Source organism: Odocoileus virginianus, chromosome 9 (genome assembly GCF_023699985.2).
Source record: "Odocoileus virginianus isolate 20LAN1187 ecotype Illinois chromosome 9, Ovbor_1.2, whole genome shotgun sequence".
Classification (NCBI taxonomy): domain Eukaryota; kingdom Metazoa; phylum Chordata; class Mammalia; order Artiodactyla; family Cervidae; genus Odocoileus; species Odocoileus virginianus.
The window spans coordinates 56,958,564-56,975,843 of NC_069682.1; the positions used below are offsets into that span (position 1 = coordinate 56,958,564).

The 17,280-nt window shown below is 40.0% G+C and overlaps 1 protein-coding gene across 4 annotated transcripts in view; it reads left to right on the forward strand.

The window, feature by feature from the left end:
- The first annotated feature begins 11,897 nt into the window (after nucleotides 1–11,897).
- Nucleotides 11,898–17,280, forward strand: part of TPX2 (TPX2 microtubule nucleation factor) — a 47,152-nt gene continuing 41,769 nt past the window's right edge. For 2 of the 4 annotated variants that reach the window (XM_020915934.2, XM_020915932.2), the window contains exons 1-2: nucleotides 11,899–12,193; nucleotides 14,960–15,073. The gene's annotated coding sequence lies outside the window, so the exon portion shown is untranslated. Of the gene's footprint in view, nucleotides 12,194–12,251; nucleotides 12,528–14,959; nucleotides 15,074–17,280 lie in introns of those variants that run through there. The other 2 variants (XM_020915935.2, XM_020915933.2) reach the window with 2 other exon arrangements.

Sequence of the window (17,280 nt, forward strand, 5' to 3'; positions counted from 1 at the left end):
TGGACCATCAGGCAAGTCTCAGAGATCATCACTCTTAAGCCTTTCTTCTGTAGTCTTTCAGAGATGGTCACTTTATTCACAAGCAAATGTATACGTAAAAATGTTTTACACAACTGGTAACTTGCTATAAACACTTCTACATCTCGCTTCTTTTTGCTGAGCTCTATGTTTTCAGTCTACCCTGATTTTTTGCTTTATTTTTAAAATATTTAAGTATAATTGATTTACTATGTTGTGTTAATTTCAGATGTACAGCAAAAAAAGTCAGTTATACATATATCCATTCTTTTTTGGACTCTTTTCCCATATAGCTCTCCTTTAATTTTTTAAATTAACACACAACTTCATAAAAATATGGGCTTCCCTGGTGACTCAGACGGTAAAGAATCCACCTGCAATGCAGAAGATCCAGGTTCGATTGCTGGGTAGGGAAGATTCCCTGGGGAAGGGAATGGCTACCGACTCCAATATTCTTGCCTGGAGAAGTCCATGGACAGTGGGCTACAGTCCATGGGGTCGTGAAGAGTCGGACACGACTGAGTGACTAATACTTTATAAAGATATGCCGTAATTTACTTGCCAATCCCCTGTTTAGGGACAATTAGGTAGTTTCCAGTCTTATCTTATTATAAATAAAGCTATAACTTGTTCATTGGTTATTTTGCATATGTGGGAGTTTATCTGTTAAGTAAATTCCTGGAAGTGGAATTGCTAGTAACTGAGTATATGAATTTGTTTTTGTTTTGTTTTAATGGATATTGGCAACTTGCTCTACATAGCAGCTGCACCAGTTTGTCCTCCCACCATTAAAGCATGAGACGGATTATTGCCTCACATCCTGAGCTACACAGGGTGTTATCAAACTTTTTTATCTTCGCCAATCTGATAGGTAAAAACTGAGAGGCACTTTTATTTTTCATTTCTTTTGATTAAGAGTGAAGTTGAGCAATTTTTCATATTTATATGAGTCTTTTTTTGGGGGGAGGTTTTGTCCTGATGAATTCTCTGTTCATCTTGTTCGCCCTTTTTTTCGGTTGGTCTTTCTGTTGAACTTCTTTCTCATTGATTTGTAGACTGTTTACCCTTTTTTTTTCTCCCCTACGTATAAGTTATCAATAGTTTCCCAACGTATTATTTATTACCATGGGAAAACTTTTACTTTCTATATAATTAAATGTATGAGTCTTTTCCTTTGTGGTTTCCAGGTTCTATGTCATTCTTATGAAGACTTTTTCCAGTTTGACACTATAAAAATAATTCTCTATTTTCTTCTACTTGGTTTCATATTTTACATTTCAATCTTTGTTCCATCATAAATTCCCTTCAGTGTAAGATGTGAGGCAGGAATCCATGAATTTTTGCCAAATAACTACCCAGTTACCCCAGTATCATTATCTTTTCCCAACTCACTTGAAATATCTCATTACCATCGTCTATATTCCCAAGTGTATTTGTGTCAATTTCTGAACTTTTTCTTATGTTCCATGGAAAGGTTTTAAACTGGCACAGGACATGATCTGATTTCCTTTATTAAAACCTGTGGTGTCACAATCATTTCAACGTGGAAACTTTTATTATGAAGGTCTACAATGGGCTTTGGGAGCCCAGCAGAGGGCAGAGTAGCTGAGGGGCATTTTAGGTGGAAGGCACTGCCTGAGCAGAGGTGTGGAGTGTTAACAAGAGGGTCTTAGAAATAAGATGTGTCTTAGAAATAAACCAAGATGGCTGAGAGGAAGTGGTGGCAAAGGAAACAATGCAAATATGTTTCCGAGGGTGCTGAACACTAAATAGGTACTGGAGGAGCCAGCCATCCTTTCTGAACGGAAAGGACATGAAGAGATTCATGTTTGGGGAAGATAGAGCATTTGGGGAAGGAAACTTTGCAAGATTTATTAAGATCCTTAAAAATGGTTCTGGAGGGACTTCGATGATGGTCCAGTAGTTAAGACTCCACTTCCAAAAAAAAAAGACTCCACTTCCAATGTAGGGGGCGAGGGTTCAATACCTAGTCAGGGAACAAGGAACTAAGATCCCATATGCTGCCTGACATGATCAAAAAAAAAGACTATGGAAAGATCATTGAAAAATAATCTTTGATTGGAATTGAATTTAAGAAAAAACATGAAGTGCAACTAAAGTTTATCCACGGAAATGTTCATACATGGTTATTTATAACACAAGATAGAAAAACTGAGAAGTTCAGTAAAAAGAGTGATGCTTTAAATAGATTTAAGTTCACACCATACTTCATGATGTGGAAAAATACTCATACCATAGAAGTTTGAAAAAAGAAGGTTACAAAGCTATTCTGAGAATTATTCTAATTTATTTTAAAATGTACATTACATGCAACATATAGTAGAAAAGATTATACCAGGATGCAAAAAGGTGGTTATTGCTACATAGTCAAATTATGGATGATTTGATTTTCTTTTTTATACTTTTTTATTATCTAAACATGACTATATTTTGTAAAATTGGGAAATACTGTTTATAAAAACACATTTGCTGAGATTTAGATGATGAGATGCTTATGGTATAATGTTAAATGAAGATAAAGATACACAAAATTAGATTTGTGACATCTCAACTCTAAATACCATGCATAAGAAAAAAGGCTGGGAAGTCAATATGATAAAGACAAAAGAAAAATGGAGAAAGCCCTTGTGCAGATGCTAAAGAGGAACAGAGACAAGTGGCCAATAAACCACAGACATTGAGGTAGATGCTCAACCCCACTAGTTTTCAGGGAAAATGCTGATGAAAAGCTCAGTGAGATATGATTTCACGTTCATCAGATTGGCAAATCTGAAATTCCATCAGATTGGCAAATGAGAAAATCTGTCTTTTTTTTGGTCGATGACTGTTCAGCAGTTAATTCTTATTTTTGGTGTTTTCATGAGAGTCAGTGAGCTCAAGTCCTTCTACTCTGCCATCTTGTCTCCTCCGTCCAGATTATTTTAATGATGTCCTAAACCTTGGTAAGTATCTTGTCTTTGAATGACTTCTAGAGCTCCTTTCAATCTACTCTCAGAAAGCAAACCATCAATCCAGTGCAGGAGCTGGAGGGAATGGTGCTGCCTGCTTGCCAGCATCTCCCTCACCTTGGCAGAGGAAAATTGGATAAGTTCAGGAATATGGAATAGGGACTTCCCTGGTTGGTCCAGTGGTAAAGAATCTGCCTGCCGTTGCAGAGGACATCGGTTCAATCCCTGGTCTGGGAAGATTCCACATGCCATGAGGCAACTATGCCTGTGTGCCACAACTAATGAAGCCCGTGCGCCTACAACCCATATTCTGCAATGAGAAGCCACCACAATGAGAAGCCCACACACCTCTATTAGAGAGTAGCTCCTGCTCACTGCAACTAGAGAAAGGCTGCATAGCAGCAAAGACCCAGCACAGTCAAAAATAAATAAGTAATCTAAAAAAAAAAGAATACAGAGTAACTTTGGAAAAAATTATTGTTACAGGGTAGGATTGAAGATGCCCACAACCTATGACCCAGCAATTCTATTTTTTATATATATGTTCTAAAATAACTCTTAACACATGTATGACATGCAGGTATAAGGAAGTTTCTAGCAGTACTACTTGTTATAGCAAAAATATGGAAACTATCCAGTTGTTCATTATAGCAGACAATTAACCAAATGGTAGTATGTTTATGGGCTTCCCAGGTGGCGCTAGTGGTAAAGAACCCACCTGCCAGTGCAGGAGACGTAAGAGATGCATAAGCATATATAATTTTTTGTAATTTAGAAAGTTTTTTTAAAATAGAAAAAGTCTCCAATATTAAAGTACCTTGACCTAGGCCAAGGTCCACTGCAAATGCACAGGATGGAATTTCAAGTGATTTCCCTTTTCCAACTTGGAGAAGAATACAAAAGTGAAAGTGAACTGAAAGTTGCTCGGTTGTGTCCAACTCTTTGCGACTCCATGGACTATCCAGGCCAGAATACTGGAGTGGGTAGCCTTTTCCTTCTTCAGGGGATCTTCTCAACCCAGGGATCGAACCCAGGTCTCCCACATCACAGGCAGATTCTTTACCAGCTGAGCCACCAGGGAAGTGAAGAATACAAAGTCACCACTCACTTTCCTCTGCTCTATGAATTTGCCTATTCTGGAAGTTTCATATGGATGGAATTATACAGTGTTTGTCCTTTTGAGTCTGACTTCTTTTATTTAGTATAATGTTTCTGGTTCATCTATTTTGTTGTATGTATCAGTATTTTATTCCTTTTATTAAAGAATACTATTCCACTCTATGGATTTACCACATTTTATCCATTCATCAGTTGGTGGATGCTTAGTTGTTTCCTATATTTCATTGCTTTTAATTACTGTGTGCTAATTTAATTTCTGTGTGCCAAGGTGTCATCCCTTGTGGCTCAGACGGTAAATCCGCCTGCAATGCGGGAGATCCAGCCCTGAGTAGGGAAGATCCCCTGGAGAAGGGAATGGCTACCCACTCCAGTATTCTTGACTGGAAAATTCCATGGACAGAGGAGCCTGGTGGGCTACAGTCCATGGGATCGCAAAGAGTCATACATGATTGAGTGACTAATACACAAAGTGCAATCATAGATCACAGCCTTGTCATGGTAAAGGGGCTTGTGTAACTCGAAGTTATAATCCAGGGCATGCAGGGCCACCCAAGATGGGCTAACTCAAGAGACATGAATTTGAGCAAACTGCGGGAGATAGTGGAGGATAGAGGAGCCTGGTGGTCTACAGTCCACGGAGTTGAGAAGAGTCAGACCCAACTTAGCAATTGAACGATAACAATGAGGTATCTGTATCCTTCCTCCAGAATGGATTCCACATCAGCCGGGAAGAGACCAGGACACCCACAGAGCTCCCTGTGTTTGGTTGGATGGGAACTGTAGAAGACAGATCCTTTTGATGACTGTCACCAATGGCTCACAATTGTAAACTTCTCCGGGGGTGTCAATGGGTGATCACAACCACCTCGCCTGGAGGTGTCCAAGGGTTATTCCGCCACCTAGAGCCAATGACCAGCTGCTGTCTATTCTCCATGAAGTAGGCGGTCTCTACTGAGCTGAAAGGCAGGTCCAGATTTCTGGCCTGGTGACCACTGGTTGGACAGTGGAGGGAGTGACAGACATGGAATGAAGAAGATTTGGAAGAGGTAGGAGTAAAATGTTGGGTCTTTCCTTCTCACTTTTTAAATACAGAGCTTGGCTTCCTGCACTTCTCCTTTGCAGACATCTTTCCTCTTCCATTATGAGAAATAATAAACTCAAAGCACACAAATATTAATAATACATGGATATATTCTTTTTAAAAAATTAAAGATAAATCTCCAATTATTGTTTCTATCCATGTGTCCTGTTTAGCTCCTTCCCTCTGAAGTTCCCACTCTCTGAGTCTCAATTTCCTCAATCTATAAGATGGAAATACAACATTACTTACATCACAGGGTTATTGTTAGGATGAAATGAGTTGTGCACAAAGTACTTCAAAGAGTGCCCGGTATGTGGTAAGTGCCAGGTAAGTGCTAGCTGTTATTACTTCTTCACACCTGTGGATAAAGTGTTGCACTGTTTTGCATAGTAAAAAAAAAACCATAATGATCAATTATACTTCAATAAAAAAGTACTTAAGGTCCAGAAAAAAAAAAAACCTATAATGGTTTCATAATGAAAAAAACAAACAAACCCACAATCAGCACTTTGTGTTTTAACTCAATAATGTGCTTCAAAGATACCTCCCTATCAGTCCAGATCTATTGAACTCTTTTTGAACTGATGCTTAGTGTTCCATCCTATAGACAGTTTACTGAAATAGCCCCCCTACTAATGGACAGTTAGGTGGTTTCCAATTTCTCACAACTACAATGCAACAGCCTACTAATTGATATCCCTATTTCTGCTCTCCTTCCCCATCCCCCTGTTTTCAGCATAGCAGGCAGAGTTATCCCATTAGAAGTAGAGAGTAAATCAATGCTCAAAACCCTCCCAGGACTCCCACCTTATTCAGAGTAAAAATGAATTTCCTTACTAAGCCCCACTATCTGCATCCTGCCTGGGAATACCTCTGTCCTCATTTCCTGAAACTCTCCTCCTTTCTATTTGATCCTGTCACCCTGTGTGTGTGTTAGTCGCTTAATCGTGTCCGACTCTTTTCGACCCGTGGACTGTAGCCTGCCAGGCTCCTCTGTCCATGGAATTCTCCAGGCAAGAATACCATTTCCTTTGCCACCAACCACCCTGACTTTCTAGCTATTTCTAAAGCATGCCTCTCTGCTCCTGCCTTTGCACTAGCTGTTCCTTCTGCCTAGAACACTCTTCCTTAAGATATCTGCATAACTTACTCCTCCTTCTTCAGGTCTTCATCCAAATGTCCCTGAACTACCCTATTTATATCTTTTACATGCATAAGACCAAAAGAGTCATGACTGAAATTGTGGATAGATCCAACCAGATGTATCTGTGTTTCTTTCGGGTATAAAATTCTACTTTGGTGATTTCAGAACTTGATGTCTCCTATTCATAAATAATGGAAACTTGAGACCCATCATACCATATTAATGGACACAGAAGGACTCTCTGGGGCCAGGCTTACCTCTTGTTAATTTGGGAGGACTTGGGAAGTTCTTGCACACAGCCTCCTGGCATTGGTTCATTCATTCACTGAGCACTTTCTGCCTAGTAGGCCCTGAACACAGCACAGCTTTGATATCCCTTCTCTTCTAATATAAAACAAGCACGTTTACCTTCCCTGCCCATGGCCCTGCATGTACCTGGAGGTCAGTGAACAGCCAAAGCCTAGGCAGGCCCTGTCCTCCCTTTGTCTCTGTCCAGCCCTCTGTTTCTCCTCTTCTTTTCATCCACCCTTAGGGGCCTGGTGAGCAGACAGCTTTGCATTTATCACCTACTATGAGATATCATTTGCTTACTTACTTACCTTGTTTAGTGTCTGTCTTCTCCACTAGTATATCAGCTCCTTGAAGACAGAGATTTTTGTCTGTCTTTTCACTACTGCATCCCCTCATTTAGCACAGCGACTGAGACATAGTAGGCACTCAGTAAATGTTGCAGAGACTGTGTCTTCATGTGAAAGTTGATAAGTGTGGCTCTTGGAACTAAATCTAGAAATAGAAGTCCTAGGTTGCAGGGCACACATGTTTGACATTTTAAATAGATGTTGCCAAGTTGCCCTTTAAAACAGCTGAACCCATCCATTCTTCCATCTTCTGAGTTACCTTGTAAATTATTGATACCATCACACTTTTAATTTTGGTCAGTCTGATGGGTGAAAGACAATACTTCTTTGTTTAATTAAAATTGAAATTAAATTTCAGCATTACTGCTGAGACCAAGCATCTTTTCATGTCTTTAACGGCCAGTTTTGTTACTTCTTCTACAAATTGCCTTCCCTCCCACTCCCACCCCCACTGAGCTTTTGTCCTCTTCTCACTGATTCTTAGGAGGGTTTTGTTTGTTTGTTTGCATTTTGTTAGCTATGTTGGAAATATTTGATTTTGTTGTTTTTTAAAAAAATAATTTTATTATTTATTTATTTATGGCTGTGTTGGGTCTTCATTACTCCTCTCTAGTTGTGGTGCAAGGGCTTCTCACTGTCGTGGCTTCTCTTGTTGCCGAACAGGGGCTTTGGAGCTCCTGAGCTCAGTGGGGTTTAGTTGCCTTGAGGCATGTGGGATCTTAGTTCCTGGACCAGGGATTGAACCTGTGTCCCTTACACTGGCAAGTGGATTCGTAACCACTGGACCAGGAGGGAAGCCCCTGTTTGTTTTTCTTTTGTCAAACAGAATTTTAAAGTTTTGATTTGGTCAGTCTTTTCCTTTATGTCTTATTTTTTTTCTTTTATCTTACTTTAAGATTTCCTATATGATGTCATTTTTTTAAGCTGTAAAATTTTTAATTATTTTATATCTTTAGGGTTTTAATTCATCTGAAATTCATTTTTGTAACTAGTATTGGATAAAAATCTAACATAATATTTTCCCCAAATGAATAGCAAATGTCCTAAATCCAGTATTTGTTCCCTCTGATTTGAAATTCTACTCAGCATTTACTAAATTCTGATATCCATGGGTCTGCACTCTTAAATTCTTCTACTGATCTTTCGTTGTTGTTAAAAAAATTTCTATGCCAGTATCCTACTTTAAAAAATTGTGGAAAATTTCAAATGCACATATGTTTGAATATGTATATACGTGGGCTTCCCAGGTGTTGCTAGTGGTAAAGAACTCTCCCACCAGTGAAGGAGACATAAGAGATGCAACTTTCAGCCCTGGATCAGGAAGATCCCCTGGAGGAGGGCATGGCAACCCACTCCAGTGTTCTTAACTTGGAAATTCCCATGGACAGAGGGGCCTGGTGGGCTATAGTTCATTGGGTCACAAAGAATCAGGCATGAAATGACTTAGCACGCATGCATGCATGTTTATATGTATCATGAACCTGTCAGTCAGGTTTTTAAAAAATGTTTTATTTATTTATTTGGCCGCACTAGGTGTTAGTCGGGGCAAATGGGATCTTTGATCTTCATTGCAGCATGCGGCATCTTTAGTTGTGGCATGTGGGATCTAGTTCCCTTACCAGGGATTGAACCAGGGTCCCTGCATTGGGAGCATGGAGTCTTCAGCCACTGGACCACTAGGGAAAACCTCCTGTTACTCAAATTTTAACAATTATCAATTTGTGGCTAAGCTTGTTTCAGCTATACTCCCATCTTCTCTTCTTGGCATACTCCAGATTATTTTGAAGCAATTTCTAGAGTTATTTCATCTTCACCATTTCTATATGTATCTCTAGAAATATTGAAAAACAAAAACAAACCAAAAAACTCTACTCTTGCTGTATTTTGCTTGTTTTTTTCTCTTTATTTTTTTGAAAAAACTATATCTTTTGTCTTTTTGTTGTCCAGTTGTCCCAACTGGATTTTGCTGATTGTATCCCCATGGAATCAATTAATGATACTTTAAAAATTATAATTTTGTAATATGTTAATATTTATGAGATCTAGTATGGCAATTCCCCCTATTATTTTTCAAAATTCAGATGCCAATTCTTCAATTTTTTTCTTCCATGTGAATTTTAAAGTCAATTTGTCAAATTCCATGACAAACATGTATTGGATTTTCATTAGAATTGCATTTAACTTTTAATATGGAGAATTTACAGTATTAGAGCTCACCATTCATTAATAAGGTATATGAAAGCATGAGTCACCCAGTCATATCTGACTCTTTGCGACCCCATGGACTGTAGCCCACCAGGCTCCTCTGTCCATGGAATTCTCCAGGCAAGAATACAGGAGTAGGCAGACATTCCCTTTTCCAGGGGATCTTTCTGATTCAGGGATCAAACCCAGGTCTCCTGTATTGCAGGCAGATTCCTTACAGCCTGAGTCACCAGGGACACCCAAGCCTTATTTATTTTTATAGTTATCCAACAAAGTTTCAGTTTTAAAATTTCCTGTAAAAGTTTTAGGCTTATTTGTTAAAACTTTTGTAGCTTTTTTTTTTATTATGAACACTGATCTTTTAAAAAAATTGTATGTATTTTTACTAAGCATAATTTACATATAGTAAAATACACAAATCTTAAAGGTACAACTTACCAAATTTTACCTATTATACATCAGTGTAATCATCAGATCCAGATATGGAACATATATATCACTCCAGAAAGTTCCTCAGATTTGTGGCCTTTTAATGAAAAAGTTAGTTTATCCCCATTTCAAACTTAAGATGATACAAAATCCAATATATTAAAAAAACATATTTAAAAAAAAGAAATTTCTCAGGTTAAGAAGGGGAACCCCCCTTCCACCCGCCCCGTTCCCTAATTGTGCGGAACCCTGAGGGGTGTTGGAGGCCAAGTTTGACAATCCATTCTTCTCCACAAACCCCCCAAACTGTGTGTACAGTGTTTATATTCACATGCATATTTTGAGGGTGAATGGAATTCTAGACCCAAGCTGTCCAATACGATATTTAAATGCAAATTGGTTAAGTTTAAATAAAATTAAATGTTCCCTTCTGCAGTTGCCTTTGCCACATTTTGAATGTTCAGTAACCATGTGGTGTCACTGTGTTGGACCACACAGGGTAGAAGAGTTCCATTACCACAGAAAGTTCTATGGGGCAGCACTGATCCAGAGAGTTCATTAGCTTCTCAAAAGCATCCATGACCAGAAAATCTTGAGACACTAGGTCAAGTCAGTGAAACTTTCCTTTAAGGAGCCAGAAATTTCTCTGGAGAGCCCAAAGCTCATCGCCGTGACAGAGGCTATGGTCTGCCATGGGCATTATTCCTAGGGCTCCTAAAAGCCGTTAAAATATATCCAGATTTTATGCTTTAGTGACCATCTCCTTTTTTTTTAGAGAGGGACATCTGAATTCTAACAATATTTGCCATGAGAAAGGTGCTCTTGGCGCCCCAGAGCCTCTGCTCAGCGTGAGGCACAGTGTGAAGTGGGAAAGCGTTGCAGTGACATTGTTCTTTGCTGTGTGGTCGTTCTAGGTGGGCAAGGCGCTCCTGGAAAACGCAGCAGGCTCTTGCTACAGACGGAGAATATTCAGGCGGGCGCAGACGACTTTAGGAAGTAACACGCAGCAACAGAGTTGGACCATCCCTCCACACCTAGGATTCCTGGGCCACTCGGGTAACACGGCGCCAGAATCTGCAGTAGGCATCTCAGCCTCACAGAATGCTGGGTGGAATAACGGGGTCCTGGGAGAAGCCAGAGCCAAGACCATCTGGCTCAAACCCTTCTTGTCAACACAAATAGGTCCCGAGGCCTGAGATTTTGCCAGTGTCTCTTGGTTTAGGGGTTTCAAAACTCAGTGGGCATCAGTATTAGCTGAGGGGCTGATAGAAAACACAGATTGCTGTGCCCACTCTCAGAGTTTCTGATTCAATAGGTCTCACGTGGGACCTAAAATTTACATTTCTAATAAGTTTCCAATTATACTGATCATCTGGTCCTTTTTGAACTACTGGTTTGTAGTAATGCTTCTCAATCCCGGCTGCATATGAGAATTGCCTGGGCACTTGAAAGTGCCAGTGCACAAGCCCCACAGACTAATTAAAACAAAATCCCGAGGGGGGTGTGTAGGGGGTGAATGTTGATCTTTTTGTTCTTGTTGCTGCTATTACCTCCTAAGTGATTATTGATGATAAATAGGACTAGATGTTCTTAATGCAAATCCCATCTTCTCCACTCAAAAAAATGTGATTTTAAACAAGTTTACTCAACTTCTCTAAGCCTTTGTTTTCTCTTCTACAATATGAGGGTAATAAACCCAAGGATGTTGGTGGAATTAAAGGAGAAAAGAACAATCCTCTAAAAACCGTGGCTTCAGGCACTAACATCCGGGCGTGGACTTGAATGAAGAGTTTGACAGACTCCACAGTTGGCAAAGAATCTAAGGGCCAGTCTATGTTGCATTGCAGGGTGCGTGCTAAGTGGCTTCAGTCGTGTCCCACTCTTTGCGACCTATGCACGTTAGCCCACCAGGCTCCTCTGTCCATTGGATTCTCCAGCAATAATACTGGAGTGGGTTGCCAAGCCCTCCTCCAGAGGATCTTCCCAACCCAGAGATCGAACCCGTGTCTCTTAGGTCTCCGTCGGCAGGCGGATTTTTAACCACCTATCCTAAATAGTTTGTAGCGGAGCATTCTGGGCTTTGTAGTAACTTCCTTTGTCGAGTTGTTGCAACCGGCTCTCGCAGTTACACTACATTTCCCAGAAGCCTTCGGGGCCGGTTGTTTGCTTGTCCCTCACCCTGACTTCCGGCGTCTCCAGCATCTCAGGGGCCAATCGGAAGGCTGGGATTGCCGGTTCCTGGCACGCTGATTGGTGCGTTTGTGCAGAGTCTGCGTTCAAATTTTTCAACGGTACTGAATGAGTTCCGTGGCGGGTCTTCGCGGCGGTCGGTTGACAGCGCTGGGCTGAGGCGGGCAGTGAGGAGGGAAGAGGAGCAATTGGGGCGCCCGGCGGCCTTCACCCTAATTTCAAGCGACTGGAGGTCTCCGCGTGGAGGGCGCAGCTACTGGGACGTGTACTACGGGGGTGCCGCCCTGACCCGCGGAGCCGCCCTGACCCGCGGAGCAGGAGCTGAGCTTCCGGCCTCCCTTCCCTACAGGATTTCTCCGTGAAGTTCGGCGGGACCGGGTCTAGCAGGCTGTGTTTGCAGGTAGAGGCGGAGGCCAGCGTGGGAAATAGAAGGAGAAATTAGGGCGAGGCTGTGGGCTTAGGGTAATGACATTACCCTATCGTTACCCAGCACACAGGCAATAAGCGTTTACTGGACTCAGCACTGCGTCTTTTCTCATTTTTCTCCCCAAGCTAGTGAAGTCGGTGCTAGTCTTAGCCCTCATTTATAGGAGGGAATGAGGCCTGTGATCTAGATAAATTTCTAGAAATGGGTGATACAGTAGCCCGTCCTCAAGACGTGTGGAGTTTGGTGGAGGAAAACAGGTGTGGCCACGAAACAACTGCATCTCATAAATATTTTGTAAAATAGAAAGGTAAAGGAATTCGACTTGGAGTTGACTTTCTGTCGGGGGATTTAAAATTCATTCGATTTTATCAACCCTCCCCTTTTGTGTGCATCACTGGGTATTATTGCCTTTCTAATTTCCTGTCCTAAGACACTTAACAGATTGGAGTGGAAAGAAAAAGTGAACCAGACTATAATATTGTAGGATTGTTTTTCTCCCTGTTTTCTTCATTGCTGCTGCTAAGTCGCTTCAGTAGTGTCCGACTCTGTGTGACCCCATAGACGGCAGCCCACCAGGCTCCTCTGTCCACGGGATTCTCCAGGCAAGAATACTGGAGTGGGTTGCCATTTCCTTCTCCGGTTTTCTTCATTAATGGTTTCTTTTTCGCACAATTTTCTAGTACTTAGGTACCAAGAACTTTCAATCAGTCCTGCTCAGGACAAGATAGCATCGGAGTGCTCTGCAGATTTAACTTTAAGATCATCACTTGGAGTTTGCCCTGATTCAGCCTTACCTTGTCTTGATAATCTATGGTCTGTCTTTGAAATTGTCTCATGAGGTGTCAAAATTCGAACTATTTGCTGCAATACTAAGGATATTTTTGTGCTGTGGCCTCAGTGTATCACACCCTCTGTCAAGCCACCCCTAAATGAAACTTGAGTCCCTTTGGTTGGTTGTTTTGGTTTTGTACTGTGGGTGTGTCAATTCGGTATTAGGTTGTCACTCTTGGGATCAAAATTATTGTGACTCCCAGCTCACTTAGCTAATTGATCTTTGAGGTTATACTCTGCTCAGATTGGTGTAAGATAATGTGTGTGTACAGTCAAAGGGTTTCTGGTATGCTTGAGGGCAAAAGTCTGATTCAAATTGACAAGTGACAATTAGAACAAGACAAGATAGCATCTGCATATTCTAGTTTTTGTATTGTAAGCCCCTGGCAGTTTAGAGGTAAGGGAGATGGTTGAGGCTTAAAACAAGCAAAGGTAGCTTTGTGAAGCCGGGAGGACACAAACTGCTCTTGATAAAGAGAGTTTAGTTAGGAACCAGGGCAGTCTTGGTGCATGGAAACCACCCATTCAATATCTGTTGAACTGGAAAGGCAAGAAGGTGTTATCTTAAATTGACTACAAAATTTCAGGTATGAAAAACTGAATATATGGAATTAGGTTGATAAATTTGTTTAAACCTTCAAGTCATTTAAATAAAACAGTTATTTTGATCAGCCTTATGCTTAAGTCTGTGCATTCTGACCTTAATAAAGTTGCCTGTCCTGTAGTTGCAGTTAGGCTTCAACAGGTGACAGGATTAGTGGAAGGGTCCTTTATTTCTTGTATAGGCACCAGGAGAGGGTCAGAGTTCTCCCATATTTCCTATGTGTATTTTTTCTTTAGCCTTTCCCTAATTCTTTTGGAATTGTTGGGGAAGAAAGGAGGAGAAGAGTTTTGTGGGCTTTTTTTTTTTTAAGAAAGTTTTGAGTTTTGTTTTTTTTTTTCAGTCTTTAGGTTATGGCTGAATTGCGTCTTCACTGCGGCACATGTGCTCTTCGTTTTGCTGTGCTCAGGATTTCTCTAGTTATGGTGTGCGGGTGTCTTCTCTTGGGGACCTTAAGGCATGCAGGCTTCAGTAGTTGTGGCTTGTAGGCGTAGTTGCTCCGTGGCATGTGTCATCCTAGTTTCCGTACCAGGGATTAAACCCAGGTCCCCTGCATTGACAGGCAGATTCCCAACCTCTGGACCACTAGGGAGGTCCCCAGAAGGAGAGATTAAATAGTCCTTTGGCAAATGAATTTTCTTTGCCGTGGGTAAAGGTAGAAAGCAGAATTTACTCCAGGGACATTGAACAACCCAATCAATTCTGTGAATAGATTTGTGTTTGAGACAGATCACCTGCCAAGGTACTTTGTGAAAAAAGTATAGGTAACTGGAAGGGGTTCTGTTTTTGTTTGTTTGCGTAAAGGAATTTGATTGGGGGAAATTAAAGGTTAGTGTGAAAGGTATAAAATTGTATGTAGGAGCAAACTTTAGAAATTTTTTTAATAAAATGCTCTTTCTACTTTTTTAAATTTAAAAAAGGTAGTAAATTTTTTTTTTCATATACAGTGTGCGTACTCTTTGTCCTGATATTTGAGTAGGACACACACTAATGACCCCTTGATGTTAGTGCTCCTCAGTTGCAGGCTGTGGAGAGGTTGCTTTGAAGTGTAAGTTATGTAACAGCAAAAACAAAGGGACATAGCACATATACCCTGAAAAACTTTAAGAACACTTTTACACTAATGAAACAATAATCTGTTAAGTTTGGCGTTTAGGGGGCATCATGCTATTTAGACCTTAGCTCTCAGAAGTGCTCTGGTTTTAAGCATGGTTATCCTTGGTGTTTTATACCACCTTCTGTTCTCTGCTAACCGTTTTTGCTACAAAGAACTTGAACCTGTTTGATCATCTTTCTGCTTCTTTCAGATTCTGGAAAAGAAGTATTTTCTGGACTTGAGAATTTCAGAAGAGAGGTGAAAGAGTACATTGCAACTTTGAATAGAGTCTGTAGTCAGGGGTACTGACCAGATTAAACCACAGGTAAGGCTGTGTTCACAGTGTTACATTGAAAAATAAGGGGAACGCTAATAGCTTAAAAATTATTTACATAATTTTCATTCATCTTTATAACATAACATTTTGGAAGAAAATTTATTTAACATGGAAAAGAAAATAATGTCACCCACTATCCTGCTTCTCAGATAAATTATGGCTAGCATTTTGGTAGATTTCCTTCCAATTTGGGATGGGTGGGTAATGTATATTTGGTTTTAAGAAATCATGCACTAATAGCTATCATTTTTTTCCACTTTATAATTAGGCTATGAAAGTTTTGTCATTTCATTAAAATTTTCTAAAACATAATTTTAATGGCTATTATTCCATTATATGGTTCCGCTGTAGTATTTCACCCAGTGGAATCACTGGTCAAAAAGAATGCATATTTTTAAGACTTTTGTATGAAACACCATATTGCCTCATAGGATAATTGTGCTGATTTACCTATCCACTGGCAGTGTACACCACACAGGCACAATTTTACATTTCTAAAATATTTAATGTTTAGATTCACGAGGTACAAAAATCAAAGTAATATAAAAAAATTTAGCTTTCAAAATCTTCCAACCCTGTCACTGTCTATCTCACCCCTTGCCACCTCATTGGTAATCACTTTTTGGGGTGTCTGCTTTCCAAACCAGACACCTTTTGAGGGATATCATTTTCTATAAGACTGAGTGAGATTTGGCTAGTATTGTAACCTCCTATAGCCCCACTGTCGGCCCTTAAAAAGTCTCTTAGCTTCTTTTGGAACATCAGAACACTTTGGTAAAGGTAAGAGTTGTTATTTGGCCTAAAGGTAAATGGCATCTTTGATTTCTATCCAGGTTCTATTAGTCATGTAAGAGTGAATTATGGTTTTATAGAGTTCTGTGGATGAATAAAAAAGAGTGGAACTGAATTTGTAATCATTCAGAAATATGAAAGTTTGGAAGGAAAATGATAGAAAAGTGTGTTTGCTCGAGATTTCTGGACAGTGATGAATTAGAACAAATGTCCTTGTATCCTGTGCTGACTTCTAAGAGCTTGGAGAGTGAGAGATTATCATTGGATTTTAAATTGACCCGATTTTGGAAGCTTCATAGATCTGTTTCTGTAAACAGATCTGATTTCAACATAGAAGTTAGCAAACAATTGTGGAAACACAAAGTCCATTAACTTTCTTTAGACTTGGTTTGTGACTTTGATTAACAATTAAAATTGCAGTCTGGATTATGTTGCCATTTGCTATCTCTTGCTAATCCTATAAAAAAAGAAAAAAAAGAATGTAAGTCTTTTCTCCCTGGGTAAAATGAAAATAACTCAACTCTAACTTGTGGTAGTGTAACAAGATCTCTTATCCCTTGTGGAAATAGGAGAGGGTGTCCCTGGGGAAATGGCACTGCCTGGGATGGGACCATTTTAACTACACTTCTAATGAGGTCTTGACTTACTCTATTTATGCTATTGTATTACCATTTATTTAACTCATGATTTTCTTCCAACAGAACTGAGGCAAGACAGTTCACAAGTGAACTGTGAGGTACTGAGATCATCTATCACACCAAAGTTTTTGTTTTTCCCAGGAGCTGCTGATCTGCTATTTCAGCCTTGCTTAGAATGCACCCTTTTCCAGCTTTCCTCCACCCTACTCTGAACCTGCACCTATTGATTTATAGAGCTTGTCATGGCTGGTTATTTTTGGTTGGAGAATGAAGAGAGACAGGGAGCCATGGAGGTTAATTTCAGTTGAATGTGGAAATAAGTTACATTGCTTCTTTTACAATCTTTCTTAATTACAAGCTTCCCAGTATGTGTTTTCCTTTTCCACTTATTTCTTCTGCTAGAAAAAGTCAGTATTCATCTTTAGCCTGCAGAACTCTGCATGTCTGTCTGTATCTTTTATGTATCACTTCCACCAGCAAGCCTTCTCTGACTCTCCTTCATCTGTTACCGTTTTCTGCACTTCCACAGTTCTGTTTGTTTATCCCTTGTTAGTGCAAAGATCACCCTGTATCACAATTAACTGTGAGTTCCTTAAGAGGAAGGATTATATGTATCTTTTCAGACTTTGTTTTTTGGAAACAAGAATAAGCTATTTGATATGATGGATGGCATTCAATAGGCAGTTTTAAAAGGAACCTAACTAGTTTATAATGTAGGAGAAACCTTTCCCTCAGGTCTGTCATAGGATTATTGGTCAGGAAGAG